The sequence below is a fragment of the Myotis myotis genome, unplaced genomic scaffold (genome assembly GCF_014108235.1).
Source record: "Myotis myotis isolate mMyoMyo1 unplaced genomic scaffold, mMyoMyo1.p scaffold_m19_p_3, whole genome shotgun sequence".
NCBI lineage: Eukaryota > Metazoa > Chordata > Mammalia > Chiroptera > Vespertilionidae > Myotis > Myotis myotis.
Window position 1 is genome coordinate 59,584,980 of NW_023416335.1, and position 17,585 is coordinate 59,602,564.

The 17,585-nt window shown below is 43.3% G+C and overlaps 1 non-coding gene across 1 annotated transcript; it reads left to right on the forward strand.

Moving 5' to 3' along the window:
* Positions 1 to 732: 732 nt before the first annotated feature.
* On the forward strand, positions 733 to 925 carry LOC118652408. The gene has a single exon (XR_004966635.1). It is a non-coding gene; the product is annotated as a U2 spliceosomal RNA (small nuclear RNA).
* Positions 926 to 17,585: the final 16,660 nt, after the last annotated feature.

A 17,585-nucleotide genomic window follows, 5' to 3' on the forward strand; every position in this document is an offset into this window, starting at 1 on the left:
ACTTACATTCTGCCCAACAACCCAGAGGCATTCTCTCTCTGTAATCTTAGATTCTGATTGATAACAAGCTACGCAATCATCAGGGATGCCCAAATCATTGTGTCTTAGTTGGTGCCCTGGGAATCAGGCTCTGAGATGGAGTTTGGCATGCAGGATGTTTATTAAGAAGTGCCATTGAGAGGATAGGGAAGGAAGCAGGATTGGGAGAGGGAAAAGTTGAACTGTGAAGTAGTCCCAACACAGCCTCAGTCAATACCAATGGAGCTATGGAACTAGAAGGACTTTTCTGAGTCGTTCTGAACTGGGCCAAGATCCATTACCACTGGCCATCAGGGAAAAGATATGACCTTTGCAGGGTGGCTTTCTACAGCTCAAGCAACACCTGAAGGGGTCTACCAGCTGATGGTTGCCTGCTGACAGTGCTCCCGGAAGCTGGGTCAACAGGAACCGGGGGTGGGTGACGGGAGATGCAGGTGGTGCCAGGCCAAGGCCCCCTCCCCACCATTCCCCCCACACACACACACAGAGGGCAACCTGCAGTGGAGGGGGTGGATCCAGCAAAGATGGCCCTGATCGCAGGCCAGGCCTAGGGACCATACTTGTGCACAAATTTCATGCACTGGGCCTCTAGAGTGTGTGTGTGTGTGTGTGTGTGTGTGTGTGTGTGTGTGTGTGTGTGTATGTTGTATAAATTGTCATTTGCAGTAAGATTGTATTCATAAAAAAAAGATAATCGATTCTTGGCCTTTTGGAAAAGATCAAGCATAAGTATCTGTTCTTATCAGTTTAAGTTCTGATAAGTCCTCTATCCCATGACAACATATTAAGTGAATTTTTGGAGCAGGGAAATGGAGTAGGAACTTGCTCTGTCCACATTGCATATCAACCCGGTATTGTACTACCTTTGGGGAATGGGGAATGCCCTGGGGATAAAATCAGTCATACAAAGGATAGAGTATTCTTTTAAAAGATATTTTAGATGGACTAAAACTCTACAAGATTACTTGATAAAAATCAACATGTAAATTTTGATAGTCTTCTTCAACATTATTAATAAGCAATTAAAAGTCATGATAAAAAAGATGCAATTTACAATAGCAATAAGCTATAAATAGATAACAAAAACAACCTTTATAGTAGTTAAAAGATGTAAAGAATTATTATTATTTAAGAACCTTTAAAGGTATGAAAGTAAACCTAGATAAATGGAGAAATACCCAATTTTTAAGAAAGGGGAGGTAATATCTTAAAGGTGTCAATTAGTCTACTAATTTAATGCAGTTGTGAACAGAATCCTATATAATAAGAGGGTAATATGCAAATTGACCAAATGGTGGAACAATTGGTCACTATGATGAGCACTGACCACCAGGGGGCAGGTGCTCAATGCAGGAGCTGCCCCTTGGTGGTCTGTGAGCTCCCACAGGGGGAGTGCCGCTCAGCCACAAGCCGGTGCAATAGCCCGCCTCCAAGGCAGCGCTATGAATGTCCGACTGATGGCTTAGGCCCACTCACTCTAGAGCTGTAGTACTCAACTGAAGCTGCTCCTTAGAATTATCTTAAAGGCTGTTAAGACGCAGCATTGGAGATTTTATCCTAATAGCTCTGAAATAGGACTCTGAGGACCATTGCCTTAGAGAAACTGTCACATTTGTGTGCAAGGACATGTGTTTATAAGAGCCAAAATTTGGTAACAAACCAAATTGCTTTTCACAAGGGAAAGTCTAAATAAATTGTGACATACACACATGTAATATGTACACAGACATACACTCACATACACACACATATCAGAGAAATGAGAGCTGAAGCATGTTTACTTGTTAATGGAAAGATGGAGAGAGAGAAGTTATTCAAGAGGATTGACTGAGGGAGCCAGGTCCTTGACAAGGAGGATCTAAGAACCATTTTGGAGGATGAAGCCACAGCACAAGTGGAGGACTAGGTCTTTGGGTGGCAGCATTAAGAAGAGAGTATCCCTTGTATTTGACAAAAGTAAAGGACCCAGCAATGGGTTTTGGCATTCTTGGATCCCATTCCTCTTCCAGCAGCCTTTCATGGAGCACCTGCTAAGTGTGCATCGAAGGTGTGGGAAGAGAGCTTGAAGGGACACTGCCTGGGGTGGTCTAATTTCTCAGTGACATAAGGTAAATCATCTGCTGAGGGATGAAGGGGGAGACAGGCGGTCAGCAACAGTATTTCTAGAACTCAGAAGTGTTTTAAATTAATTTTTATTGTTTTTCAATTTACTTGTTGCTTAATCCAATAAAAGTGTTTTTATTTTTAAAATTAGCCTTCTGTTTTTAATTAGTTTCAAATCCAGAACCACGTTTTTTGTGTGTGTGTGTGGTTTTTTTGGTTTTTTTTCTCTTTCACTTGAGCATCTGGCATTTTGTAAACTAGTGACAGGACAATGGTTTACAAAGGAATCCATGTGGCTCATAACATCAGACACAAATGCATCTTTGAATAATGCTACTCAATTAGACTTCACAGTTCCTAATCCAGGGACTTCACAATTACTCGTGAATAAAAAGTAATTTATTTTTGAAACACTATTGATATTTTCAGCTCTATTGGCATTTAAAAATTGCACCAACACAATTAAATATAAGTCAGAGGCAGAGTCAAGAAACTGCCTTTTGTGACTCAGAACTGAGGCCATGCATCTTTTCCCAAGGGCATTCACAAAGGTTTGAGCTCTCTGTATAGGCCAACCTGAAGCATATGGATAGATTGTATTAAACAAAGGACCCAATAACATGAGTGCAGTTTTTGAAGGCCTCCCTAAAAGCAATTGAACTATTTTTGGCGTCAGCTACTTTACAAGAAAAGAAACTATGAGAAGAGGGAGATCCAAAAATGTCCTTTCACTGGAGACCTATTATCAATTGCACATACAGTTACTGAAGTTGCTCTTGCATGCTACACCTGCAGCATTGTGTGAGATAATTATTTTATTCTTTGCTCATTAGAAAAAAAAACAGACCTCCCAGAGAGTAATGTGCATTCTTATTTTTTAAATGGATTTATGGACTCCAAGTATTGAATACCAAATTTTCTGTGGGTTACTGAAAAGGCACAGAGGGATTCTAGAACAGACTGGATGTTTGAGTCCAGGCGCCTTGTATCCAAGGAAATAGATTTAATTTAATCCAGGTGACTGGCTATTCAACACAATCTTTTCTTAATTAGTGGTACCTTGACCTCTTCTTGTGGAGTCTCTTTCATGATCTACATTTCTTTCAACTAACTAGTCTGATTTTCCCACACAGCTTCCCACAGTTTAACCGTAATAAAAAATATATTTTTAAGAGTTTCTTCAATTTGAAATATATCCAAGTGGCCAAGAAGAGACAACTGTTTTCTGCACTAGTTTTGTGAAGATAAAAGATAATTTTGTTTCCCAAAATGAAAATTGTGAAAGGCAATTCTTGGATCTTCAAGAATCTCAGCAGCAACATCAGTAGTAACAAATATTAACATAGGGCAATGTCTTCCACTTCAAGCGTGCACGGTGGAATTCTGGGATAGCCCCCAAGATTCACAAAAGAAGGAAGAAAATTTCTAGATATAATAAAGTCCCTAATCAGTTCAGTTTAAGTTAGGGAGATTACCCTGGCTGAGCTAGCCCTTAGCAGGCAGAGAGATTCTCACAGTAGCCTTGATGAAGCAAACTGCTACGATGTGAAAAGGGCCAGGTGGCAGGGAACAGTGGGGGCCTCTACATGCTGAATGCCTCAGTCCTAGAGCCACAGGTATTGGCTTCTAACGATAAACAGTGAACTTGGATGAGGACCTGAGCCTCAGGTAAGATCACAGCTCTGGACTGTCCCTTAATTTCAGCCAGGGGAGACCCTGAACAAGGACCTATCGCATGGTGTTGGTGGGTGGGTCACTGTGAGATAACACAATTTGTGTTGTTTTTAGCCACTAAGTTTGTAGGATTTTGTTTTGCAGCAACAGAAAACTAACATGCTGAAGGAGTGCTGATCTAGGTTCTTGACTTTAAGATCAAATTTAACTTTTTACTTGTCTTCTAGTTCCCAGAGCATGTGGGTGCAGCCTCAGTACAAAATACTCTTTTCAGAAAGTGTAACTTCCAATTGTCATCTGCATGATTCTGTCAAATGCCTGACAGAGAAATGAAAAGAAAGATAATCTAAGACAAAATTCTCAACCTCTCTTCTACCCTCATGCACATGGTGGATAAAGCTTACTTTAGAGATGCTCTCCCATGACTGTATTCAGTTCAATTCCCACTCAAAGCCTGTATGATTGAAAGCAACATCATAATAGTGATCATCTTGAATCCACTCTGATTTATTTAGTTATAATATATTTTCATTGATTTCAGAACGAGGAAGGGAGAGGGAGAGAGAGATGGGAACATAAATGATGAGAGATAATCTTTCTTGGCTGCCTCCTGCATGCCCCACACTGGGGGTGGAGCCCACAATCTGGGCATGTGCACTGACTTGGAATCAAACTGTTATCTCCTGGTTCATAGGTCACAACCACTGGGCCACACTGGCTTGGCCCTATTGAGATTTGATAGTGATTGTACGAAATCTTTAGATCACTCTGGTTAATAGGAATATCTTCACTTTGTGAAGTAATATTTTCACAATTACTTCAGTCTACAAACCCGGGATACCTTTCCATTTATTTGTGTATTTTAAAATTTCTTTAAGCAGTGTTTTATGATATTTACCTAGAAAGTTCACCCATGTAGTTTTCACCTTATGAAAGAAAACTTACACCTTCTTGTTTAATTTTTTATTCCTGTGTATTGTTCAGAAACCTCCAAAAGAAAGCTGGTTATAACCTCTTTGTGGATTTCTTGTGGACCCAGAGTCCTAAAGGGAAAGAATAAGGACAGCAGAATAGTCTCAGAGCTCAGGGCTGCAACCGGAGGTTCAGTCTGAGGATGGCGTTGTTTTGACAGGCCCTGGACAGCAACAGGGCGCCCGGTGCCTAGGAAAGGTCACCTGGAGGAAACATCAGGAAGCAGTGAGCTTATCCCCTGCTCATGCCTGGCATTTAAGGTCAGCTAAAGATCCAGAATAGCCCTAGCTGGTTTGGCTCAGTGGATAGAGCGTCGGCCTGCAGACCAAAAGGTCCCAGGTTCGATTCCTGTCAAGGGCATGTACCTTGGTTGTGGGCACATCACAGTAGGAGGTGTGCAGGAGGCAGCTGATCAATGTTTCTAACTCTCTGTCCCTCTCCCTTCCTCTTTGTAAAAAACAATAATGTGTATTTAAAAAAATAAAACTTAAAAAAATAAAGAGCCAGAACAAACTCGGTCCACAAGTTGAGTTAGAGGACATGAAACCTGGCTAGAAGGAACATGGGCTTAGTGGATATGAAAAATCACAGGAGGAAACCTGGTCAGCAAGCTGTCCACCTGTTGTTTCCCTGCTGAATCATCAAGTTGCTTCTCATCAAGTCCTGTTTAGAGAGGTAGGAGAAACCTGAAGAAAGTCACTTTTTAGGCAAGAATTATGAGTCCGCAAGCCTCACTTTACTCTATAAATGCTGCTGGAACCAAGCTCTGGGGCTGAGTGGGTTTCTCAAGAGATCTAGAAGCCCTGTCTCCTCCTGGGTTTCTGGGGGGCAGGAAGGAAGTGTTAATGGCTAAGCTGGGAAAGTACATCTAGCTTTGCAGGGAATGGGGCAGATTGCTGATTGTCAGGATGTGGCAATGATGGAGTTCAGACTTGTGGTGGGGGTGAGAGAAGGGATGGCCCGGGCTGAAAGGACTTGGCTGGACAAGAGGAGCCTGACCAGGCCCAGTGAATGGGGTGTGGCTATCCTGGGAGGAGAGTGAACTTGGATGAGCACTGGGGAGCACTAGGAGAGTGGCCTTGGTGGGTAAGGTGTGGTTGAGTGAGGGAGGCTACCTGGTTAGGACAGCGTGCCTTTGCCAAGGCCTAGCCGATAGGGCCTTGATGCAGGTGGAGCCCTAGGGCACGGCCTTAAGGAAGGGGTATGGTGGACGGAGAGGAGCTTGGCTATTGTAGAGCAAAGGGAGTGAGGCCCCGGGGGCAGGAGTATGCCCACACCTGTGCTCACAGGACCCAGCCTGGCTACAAGAAGAGGGAGCAGCCTGGGAGGAAGAAAGCACTTTTGCCTCAGAAGTTGTGGTAGGGCCAAGCTGGAAGGTAGAGAGTTAGTGAAAAGAGCAGCATGATAGAGAGAAGGGTATAGCTCAATCAAGAAAATGTGGTCCCTGTGGGGCCGGAGCTGGCTTCAAGAGGTTGGGTGTGGCTATGAAGACGCTCACTGGCGTGATTGGACAGTAGCTGAGCCCAGAGACAGGCGGGATGGGGGTGTGAGAGCAAGAGGGGACGTGACCCAGATGGAGAACAGGGGCATAACCATATCTGAGGGGGATATAGCTCCTGTAGGATGGACCAGGTAAAGCACTGACCATTTATCCATATCTATCACAACTTCGAATCTCTCCCAAAAGTCCTTGCTTCTTCCACAATCCTCTGTCTCTCCCAAAATATCTCTTTGTTCTCCCACAATTCTCAGTGGCTATGATTCAATGTTGGGGGATGTCCATAGATAACAGCTGTGTAGTTCCAGCAGAAGAGCTGTGGGGCGGGAAAAAGGGAGGTGATTAAGGAGCGAAGGTCGCGTGACCTAGGATAGAGGGGCTGAGGGCGTGGCCAGAACCACTCATGGTGGGCCCGTGGGAAAGGCAGTGGCAGAGCATCGGATAAATTCTTTTCCTCTCCCCACAGTATCTTCTTTCCCGTAATTCCCCCGAGCTAACAATTTTCCATTCTCACCCACAATCCTTTGTGTGCGACCACAATCCTCCAGTGGAGAATCCTCCATCCCCCACATTTCTCTTCCTCTCCAGAATTCTCCATTCTCTCCCAAAATGCTCTGTTTTCTCCCATAGTGCTCCATTCTTGACCCAAATTCCCTCTCTCTCCCAGGATTCTCTGCTCTCTTCCATAATGGTACCGCACACACACACACACACACACACACACACACACACACACCCTCTGTGGTGCCTCAGTTGGGGGAGTGGCTACCACACTGCATGAGTGGGCGGGAAAGGAAGGTGTGGCCCTGGGAGTTGTCTGGCTGGAGAGGTAAGTCCGGGGCATGAATGTCATGAAGGACTGTCAGTGGTGTGGCCAGTGCAGTAGAAGCCATCAAAGTGTCCAAAGCTGAAAGCTTCTAATTTAGGAACCCTTCCTCCTTCCCGTCTAAAGTGTATCCTTTCATATTTGATTTTAAAAGGCTACACATTTGAAGCAACTGGATCACTTTAAATATAACTCAGCCTAGAGTTTACAGAGAAATTGAGGTGTTTCTTCAAATCAGCTGTATGGGGACTGCTGCATTCTTTGGGAATATTGTTGTTGAAGACAATTATTCTCTCTCAACAAATATCTCTTGAATGATTGTGTGGGGGGCACTGGGCTTACAGACAAACTCATGAACAAGACACATTCTCTTCCTCAATAGAGTCTGATATGGTATTGTTGTAGGCGACAGAAACAGCACCCGCTATTAGACTGGTGGGGTAGGACCAGACTTGGGTTCAGCAACTTTGATACTTGAGTTCTGGCTAGGAAGGAATTCAGAACCAAGACTCCAACTATAAGAGAACATTTATTTGGCAAATCACAAAGGTAGAAAAAGTAATTTCTAGAAGAAATGGGCTTAGGAAACAAGTTAAAGAGGTAGAAGGGCCCTTGGAGCTTGAGGTGAGGAAGCTAATAATAATGTGCCTGCAGGAGAGGGAAAGGGGAAAGGGAAAGGAATGGGCAGACTCCAAGGAAGGAGAGAGAACTGGGTCTCCCTCCTAAGTCTCTTAAGGGTGGAGATTTTAGGGGAGACCCCAGGGGAAGATCTCAGCAGTTTTCCAGGTGTGTCCTTTCAGGGTTGTGGTCTCCACTGATTGATTGGCTGGTACCTAGGCAAGGGGTCATTATTCAATGCAGCTGGTCCCGAGGTCAGCTGTGTCTGGTTTTGTTGCTTTTCTGAGCCTGGAGCTGAAATACAACTGAGGCCTAGATGTTATCTCTATGGAGGAAAGGTCAGGGGGTCCAAACTGCATGACCAGTGATATGCTAGGGAAGGAATATTCCTGGGGGTGAGGCCCATCCTACAATTGTCCTTTGCTAGGCACCCAGGGCTTTCCCCCCAATGACCTTCTGTGCCTGGCCTAGCATCCTTGTTCTGCTCATGTCCGTCTAACTGCCTACAGTGAATATGAATTTTAATAAAGGCATATCCAGGAGGCCTCATGTTGCCTAATTCAGCTGGGGCAGTTTAGGGATCTTTGAGCTTTCCTGAAAAAATAGTATTGATTGGAAAGACTTGCGGCAGAAGGTGGGGTGGGGCTGGGGCAGTCTTGAGAAGTGAGAAAAGGAATTGGGAATGCAGAGCATGAAGGGTTCGATAATGGTGATTGCTCAGGGACTGGAACGTGGGTCAGTATAGCAGAGAATGGGGAAAGCCTCGTGGTGAATGGTGGGAAATGAAACTCCAGACACGGGTAGAAGGACTGTGATCTTAAAGATAATGGGGAGTCACTGAACAATTTTATTCAGGAACTTGAAAGAATCATCTTTGAATTTTAATAAGGTCATTCCTACAAAACTATATGGCGTGGAGGTGGGGTAAGAATGGATGGACAGAAACTTGCTATAAGGTGAGCTCAAGAGTATATCTAGGAAATGATGGGGTTTGGAACTAAGGCAGTAGTGAATGCTCTGAAGAAAGGAGACATTTAGAAGATTTAGAGTACCCTTTATTGTACACTATATAACATTTTATAAAGTACAGTAGCTTATCTGCCTGAGTTTAGAAAGAGTATGAATTTTGGACTCAGACACTCCTCAATTTAAATTTCAGCTTTCCACATATTAGCTGGGCAAAGAAACATCGCAAGTCTTCAATTTCCTTATCCGTAAAATGGGAATAGTTATATCCAGCTCACAAAACTGAAAACATTGGTAACCACATATGTGAAGTACTTAGCATATAACTGGAACTTTGTGTTTGATCTGTCTATGTTACTCACATAGTTTGCTTTTTTGTTTAGATTTCAAGAAATTCAGAGTTAAATGTAATGCTAACCAACAGAAATCGCATTAGACCCCGTGACCAGTGTATATACTTCCTCTATCTTTTAATATTTCCATTAACTATTGAATATTCAGTTCTTTGTTGTAAATAACCACCTGTACCTTTTAGAGAAAAAGGTGAAGAAACGGATAGATGGATAGATAGATGAATGTATCTATGGATGTCAGTAAGTAAAACCTTTATTATAAGCCAGCTCAAATTTAGTGATTTAAAATAACCCCCTTTTAGCTCACAATTCTATGTGGTTCAGCAATATGTGCTGGAGTGGCTTTTGCTAGGACATCCTGCCTCTGTTCCATTAGGTATTAGCTGGAATCAGTCATGTTTGTGGTAAGCTTGGAAGCCAGTGTCCTCACTCACATCTCTTGGCTGTTGACAGGGACAAAAAGGTGACTGAGGTGGCCTAGGCTCAGTCACATGGTGGCTGTTGTAGGGATCCCAAGTGCAGCAGAAGAGGGATCCTCCCGCTGAAAGCACTTTTTAGGCCCTTCATCAAGTTTGCTAATATGCCACTGGACAAAGCAATAAGATGGCCAATTCCAGATTCAAGAAAAGAAGAAACTAAGCCCTGCCTTTGATGGGAGGAGCTACGAAGTTATATTACAAATGGATGGGAAGAATTTATGGCCATTTTTTTATAGTCTACGACATTCTGCACTAGCTTAGTCTCTCTCACGTGGTGATTGTCACAGATGTTCTAGGCTGGGTTTCCCTGGCTATTTCTCCTCACCACTCTTGTACCTGCTATTTGAGGATGTTTGTAACTTCTTATAAAGTTCTGAGGGACTATCCCATTGTTTTCAGTTGCCTCCTACCTGAGAATATTTTTTCTTTGGCACCAGCCTCCTTTTCCCTCCTTGGGTTCCCTAATTTGCCAGACTCTGCTCTCCTTACGGATAACTGACCTCCTTGCTAACACCAATCCCTTTATCACTGATGCAGCAATCTTTGAGACACTAAAGCTACCCAATGTGTGAGGTGCAGCTAGAAGAATGCGGTTCTTCCCTTTTCACAATTCTCTCTTGCTTGATGGAATACTAGTACTGCTTGTGCCTCAGTGTGTCATGGTGTTTTGAAAGCACACTTAGAGGTTTCCATTAGCCAGCGTCTCACTCCCACCAGTCACAGGTCCATGATGTTGATGTAGAGTTGTGAGGGGAAGATGAATCCAAGTATATAACCAGTTTATCTTCAGGTTGCACCATCCCATGACAAAGACTTGCCCACCTGACTCCTTCCTTTGTGAGGTTCTTCCCCCCCCCGCCCATGGATTCCTTAAGATAATATTATCAGTTCACAAACTGATAATATTAAGCACAGTCGGACAGGTCTGAATTACATAAAAGGAGGTCCCAGATGAACTTCCTATTCTTTTCATAGTTTTATAAGTAGTACTACCAGTATTACTGTTATGTTACTCACTTTAAATTTTAGTAATACTTGGCAGTGAAGCCTCCTTATACTCTTACAGGGTAGGTGCCATTATTGTCCCCAGTTTGCAGATGTGAAAACTGAGGCTTAGAGAGAAATTAAGAAAATTGACTTGGGTCTCATAGCAAGTACATGGCGCAGCTGGATTTGAACCCAGACAACTCTGATTTCAAAGCTCATTCACTTAATGGCCTCACTATATGCTGTCCCCTAAATGTAAATAATTCCACTAGGCATATATTTCAGAATTTTTTCTTTAAAATTTAGGTATTAGAAATACAATACTGAAGATTTTGAAGATTTTTTTCTTCTTTTTTTTTTTTCTAAAAGATGACAACTGAAACCTACCCTGGGTAAAAAGTTTAAAAGGAGAAATTCAGAGATAGCTGTTGTAAGAAATGGCTCTGTGCTTTGTAACGTAGTATAGTACAGTATAGTACTTTTAAGTATGCTGCTATGTGTGCCATGGACCTAACAGCCTGGCCAGAAAAGAGAGGGAAGAAATGAAACAGAAAAAGGAGCTACTCAGAGCACATCTCCAAATTTCAAAGGTATCCATGTGATATAAGGAAGGAGCATGAGGCTTGGATTCAGATTTTCCTGGGTCTAAAAACTAATTTATCCATTACCAGCTATGCTGTTGACCAAATAATTTAAATCTAATTTTTCTCAAATAAAATACAGGGGTTACATCACCTTCCCTATACGTTTGCAAATATTAGATAAATTAAGGCATGAAAGCATGTTAGCCCAGAATTTGGCCTCGTATATGTTCTACTCAAGAAACCATAGCGATTATTATAAACCTTAAGCCTTTTGAAACAAGGTAGAAAAAAATAATTTTTATATTACCAAATAAAACTCAAAAGTTTCCAGTGAACAAACGCAGCTGTCTTTCAATATCAGGACTCTAATAGTCCTGTTTCTAGCCTGCTTTCTATTTTCCATCTTTTTTCCAATCTTTGCTTCATCTATTTGTGGGTTAACTCTCATTTGCAAAAGCAGTAGACTTATTTTATTTTCCTCTTTTCTTTTTCTTTGTCCTTTTCTTCAAATATTCTACCATAAATTTATTCTTTTGGTAGTGACATTTGCACTGGTTTTTGAAAAATTCCAACTGGTAGAGAATGCAACATATCTGATCATCCCTGGTATTTGCAGAGACTGATGAGCAGCTTCGTATGTCTGGAGCACAGGATATTACTAGAGGAATTTTGTTGTAAATGTAATTAGAGGCAAAGTGATAAAGGACTATGAATATCAAAGTAAGAAATGCATATTTTACGTTAGGCAGTGGAGATTTTGAAGGTCTCTGAAGAGGTAAATGACATGATAGATGAGTATAATAAAAAGGTAACTTTGCCATCAGTGTAAAATTTAGATGAAAGTGAATAATGGATCCCAGTAACATTGGTATTCGTGTAAAAATCAGATAAAGGTGAATGATGGATTTGAATCAACAGAGGCTGGAAGCAGGGAGATCCTTGAGGATCACTTGGTCAGGGCAGGAGTCCTGACAAGCTATGGAGGTGACCCGAGCCAAGGTAGAACAGTAGGCATGGGGAAGACAGATGGATCCAAGAGGCATTTGCCAGGTTGAATTCACATTTGTCAAATATTCATAAAGCAGCCACGCTCTCCACAGCAATAAGTGTTCTAGGTACCAAAGACAGGAAGTTACCAAAGGTCCTGCCCTCGGAGCTAGACATTAGGTGGTGCATGAATGTGCTGGAGAACAATACAGCTGGGAAGGGGAAAAGGAGGCCAGGCGGGAGCCACTCTCTTAGAAAGAGCACCCAAAGTGGGAGTCTTTAACACAGTGACACAGGGAAGAGGCCTTGCTGGAGCCATCTTGGCAACTCAGCAAGGAAGTATTTCCAGGGAGAGGATGCAGCAGGTGCCAAGCCAGGACCTTCAGTGTGAATTCCTGAACAGTAACAGGGAACAGGAGGTGAAAGCAGTAAGGGATAATCTATGAGGAGAGTCAGGGGGCTAGTCCTTGGAGGACCTTGTAGGTCATTTTTAGTTTTTAGTTTGAGTGAAATGATAGCTGTTTTGCATGTCTCATCATTCCTGTATTACTAACTAGCTAAGCCACATTTAGGCATGTAACTTGAAACTTTCTGACTCTCAATTTCCTCATCTTTGAAATGGGCATAAAATTACAAATCTTAAGGGGCTGTGTGAGCATTAAATGATTATTGAAAGGCACTTGAGTATTGATTGGGTGTGTGGATTGAATGGGTAGGATAGCAACAGTTTTTATGTTATCGGCCTACACAATGAGACCATGGTGATATTTTCCGGGAGAAGACATAGGAAGAGAGCCATATTGGTGGATAAGAGCGGGAAATAAGGAGATCATTTTGGACTCCACAGCTATATGACATTTAAGGTTGTCCTGGTCTTGCTGGTTTGTGTGTGTGGACTTAGGAAAGAGATATTGCCAAGAGACATGGGTTTCTGAGAGCGCTGTCAGGAACATAGGATAGTCAGTACATTTTTATAGTAGTTGCTCTTCTGCATTCAAAAATCTTTTCTCCACAATTCAACACACTGTCATTGTCTTCCTAAAGTAGAAGGAGAAACTCAAAGTATAAAACACTTCCATGATCACCATTCTCAATCCCCCTCCTCCTGCTGCAGGCACACGGACCTCCTTTTATCTGTTTGCCTCTTGCTCCAAAGGCCATAAGCAGGTGTCCTCGTGGAGACTGGGCAGCAGAAAAGGCTTTAATGGACTGTGCCCTCTTTTCCATGGCCACCTCCACATTTCCCCTCCTTTAGGTCCTTTTGTCCTTTGTTCTTATTCTCCCAGTTCTCTTTGTGACTTCCTCTCCTTGAAAGGGGTTGCCCCGGAACTGTACACTTCCTCCATTCTTCCACTTGTACTAATATTGTCTTTCATTCTGATAGATTTACCTAGATCTAACTGATTCCTGGTCTCATGAGTCACTGCCATTCACATACACATCTACCTGTACTTACTCATTACTGCATAATGACATCACTTGCCAAAGTGTCCCTTTCTTTCCCTTGCCCAGGCAGTGCCCTTAGAGTGGCTTAGGGGAGGATCCATGGAGCCCAGTCAGGAGCTGAGAGGGCCACTCCTGCATTTCCTACTCTGAGGGGAGATGCTGCACCCATTGTGAGAGCTAACATCCCCCGTATTCCTGGCTTAAACACCACCTAAATGGAAAAATCTTACTTTGCCTAACGAAGGCATTATCTTGCGTAAGCCAGAATATTCACCTGTTCTTATTTAATCCGATCCCCTGATTTTCCCTAAATGTCCATCCCTTAAAGTCACTTGTCACATGATTTTATAACCAATATCTATTTATTTCTACTATCTTCCTTCTGTCTTTCTCTAACCCTGACCTGAGGCCAGCTCTTCTATGGCAGGAGACTGGTCATTTTCATCTTTCTCTCTTCGCCATTGAAGGAAGCAGCTGAAGATGTAGGGAGACAGGCAGCCCTTCAGGAGGAATTCAGCCATGGTTCAGCCAATGCAGGAGCCTGCTCCTCTGTTAGAATTTCTGCTCCCAAATCACTTGTTTTCTGTTGTCTATGTGCCTTTGTACCTGGTTGAATCCTGTGAACTGCTTTCCTCCACCTCCCAACTGCCTTTACCACCCCCTTCTTTGTTGGGTTAACTCCTCCTTGACCTCAGGTTTTTTTTAACATCTGGGGAGACTTTGCTAATAAGTTCAACATCCAGTTTTCCCCAAGGCTGAGTTAGGTGCTTCTGTCTGTGTGTGCAAGACACTGTGTGTGTGTGTTGTACAACTATCGTCACAAATTCCAGAATATTTTCATCACCCCATAAAGAAACCTCTTACCCACTAGCAGTCGCTTCCCAATTTCCCCTCCCTCAACCTCCGGCAATTGCTATTCTACTTTATATCTCTTTGCATTTGCCAATTCTGTACATTTCAGATAAATGTAACCATACATATGTGGCCTTCAGTGTCTGGCTTTTTTACTTAACATAATCTTTGAGTCTTACTAGTTTAGGGAAAAAGAGTCTTCTGTGGAGTTCTGTTCAGCTCATTAGAAGTTGGCAATGGAGTTCAGCACCCAAGACTCAGCATATTGAGGTACAATACTGTACCTTCCATTGCTCTGTTTGCTGTTGCTCCATCAGTGTCAGGGGATCTGCAATGGAAACTGGCTAGAGACCATCTGGCTATATGGTATTCTAGGGCATTTAGCCATAATCCTATATAATAAAAGCCTAATATGCAAATTTTTCAAACAGGAGTTCGACCGCTCACTATGATGTGTGCTGACCACCAGGGGGCAGTGTGGAACATGATGGGCGTCGGTGACACAGCCCTGGCAGTGGGCAACAGTGGAAGTGCTGCTGGCCTTGATGGGCCCTGATGAGAGCGGGACCATGGTGGAGGGGTGGAGCAGGTGAGCAGGCGGTGCCAGGCCAAGGCGGGTGTGAGCGGGGGCCCTATCACCCTGCCGATCCCAGCAGACGATGACCAGAGGCAGCGGCGGGGGGCGAGGCTGCTGCCCAGCTCTCAGGCATTGAGGGGGCTGGGCAGGGGGGCCCGGCTCTGATCAATCACCCTGTAGGCAGGATGGTGGAGCAGGTGAGGGGGCAGCACCAGGCCACGGCAGGGTGCCAGGCAGGGCTGCAGGGCTGCAAGGCTAGGAGCTTGAGCTGGGGCTGATACCTGCAGGCCACCCGGGGGACCCCACCCATGCATGAATTCATGCACTGGGCCTCTAGTACCTAATAATATAATCCAAAGGATACCCCATCCTAATAGAAACAAAGTGCTTTATGCCTCTTGTGGAAAACATCACTTATAAGAAGAACAAAAGTTTATATCCTTTGAACATTTTTTTATTATGTATCTTATTTGTCCTGTTTTAATAGGATTTCCTTATTCTCCAGCATCCTGGCCAAGACTCTCTGTGTTGAAAAAGTAAATTAGTAGAATTACATGATTGGAAATGACAGTTATTACTACTATATTTTATATAACCTTGATTTTCCCTTGTATTTAAAGCTTTGATCCACTTATATATAAAGTGGGGTGTACATGCATGTGTGCACACATAAACGCACAGGGTGTTCCAGTTTGAGCCTCTGAAGCATACATTACTGATTTCAGACATGTCTGGTCACTCCAGTAAAGTGGTGGGAAAATTCATGCAAGAAAAATGAACTTGGTCTAGTAAGAATGTCTCTGGTGGCTCCTGTTGGTGGGTCCACCCAATCCGTAGCACAGAAGCAGTGCCAGCAGCACTGACTATTCTGAGAGTACCAGAGGGTCAGCTGTGCCCTCCAGGTGGGCACGGCTACTACCGTGAGCATCATGAACCCAATTCAAGCAACTTGGCTTGTAGTGCTGAGAGACCCAGCAGCAGACATAAGAAGACTTATTAGGGAGCCCACTGGAACAGCCTTGGAGACGTTATAGTAATTGGAGGCTGTTTTGAGAGGGCCTATAATAGTACAGGAGCATGAAAGTCCAAGAAAAATTATCAGTATGACCTCATTTTTACCCCCACACTGATGCTTTGGGAAACACTGATCAGTTTATACACACACACACGTATAGTAATTGTTTAAATTCATAGACTACTTTTTGATTATTTCTAACCAGGGACCTAGTCAAGCTCCAAAAAGATCATTTAAGAGCAATATGCTGGAGAGGTCTAGTTTCACTCAACAGTTTCCTATTTACTAGTAACCTGAAGAAGTAGCACTGTTTCCTAAAATGCTCTATTCTCCTCTCTCTCCCTCCTATCATTTTAAGAGGCAGCATCTGATAAAAACAAACCAACAAATGAACAAACAAACATAGAGCTAGTGATATCTGAGTAGCTCTACTACTTACCGGTTGGTAATCTTGGACAAGTTAATTAACATCTGAACCTTAGTGTCCTCATGTATAAAATGAGGATACAATACCACTTACCCCATAGATATTTTTGGAGATTCAACTGAATTAGTATCTGTAAAGTGAGTAGCAAACTTCCTTGCATTGTAGGAACTCATTCAATAACAGCTCTCTACTCTCTTTCTCACTGCCCTGGGCTGGGCCCCTAGAAGAGACCACCCTGGATGGTGTAGAAAAGGCAAGTCTCTAAGGAGAGCTCTCAGAGGAAGGCCGAGGCAGCCAGCTTCATCAGCACAGCTGCCCTTGGGGAGCTCCATCAGCTGTTGCCTCTGAGCATGATCCATCTGTTGCCTTCCTTGCCTCTTCTTCCTTAGTATCAGTCATGCTGGCCACATGTAACAGCCTCTGACTTCTCCCACCCAGTAAGTAGGTAGGGTCCCCCCAGCCCACACATCCAGTTCCCCTGCAGCCAGTGGACCTCTGCTTCACTCTCTTTGCCATGATACTATGACCAGGCAGATCTCCGCCTACTCCTGATTCATTGTGGGTGACACTTCCTACACCAACAGTGAAAGATAGGATAAAGCATCAACATCTGACTTTTTTCCTTCTCTTCTTACATATTCTTTCTCTTCCCCTCCCTTTCTACCTCCCACCTCAACGTATTCCCTTCTTCCATTTTCCACGTTCTCTTTTGAGGTTGATGAGGGAGAAAATAAATCTCAAGAAACAATGGATACCATTGTCTAAGTATTTCCAGAAATGACTGATTAGTAGCAATTCTGCCAAACTGGAAATAATCATAGTTTTTGGCACTCACCGAAGTTTATGTAGACAACACTAAACAATCCACCCTCACATGAGAAAAGACCCAAAGATAATTCTTAAGGAATAATATGACCTCAATGTCAGGCATCCTGTGACCCAGCTTCTGGGAAGGTGCTTTGCTCTTTATCTAAACGTGGACTTGCTGTGTGGACTTGCTCACATGCCCCTCACTACATGGCTGTGACCCAAAGCAAAAAGGGTCCACCTTCAGCTAGGCACCAAATCAGTATCATGTTGTAGTTAAGAGCCCGGCTCTGGTACTAGGCCACTGAGATTGAAGCAGTAGTTTATTTATTGACCATAGAAAAATTTAAAAAAATCATGTTTGTTTTTATATAT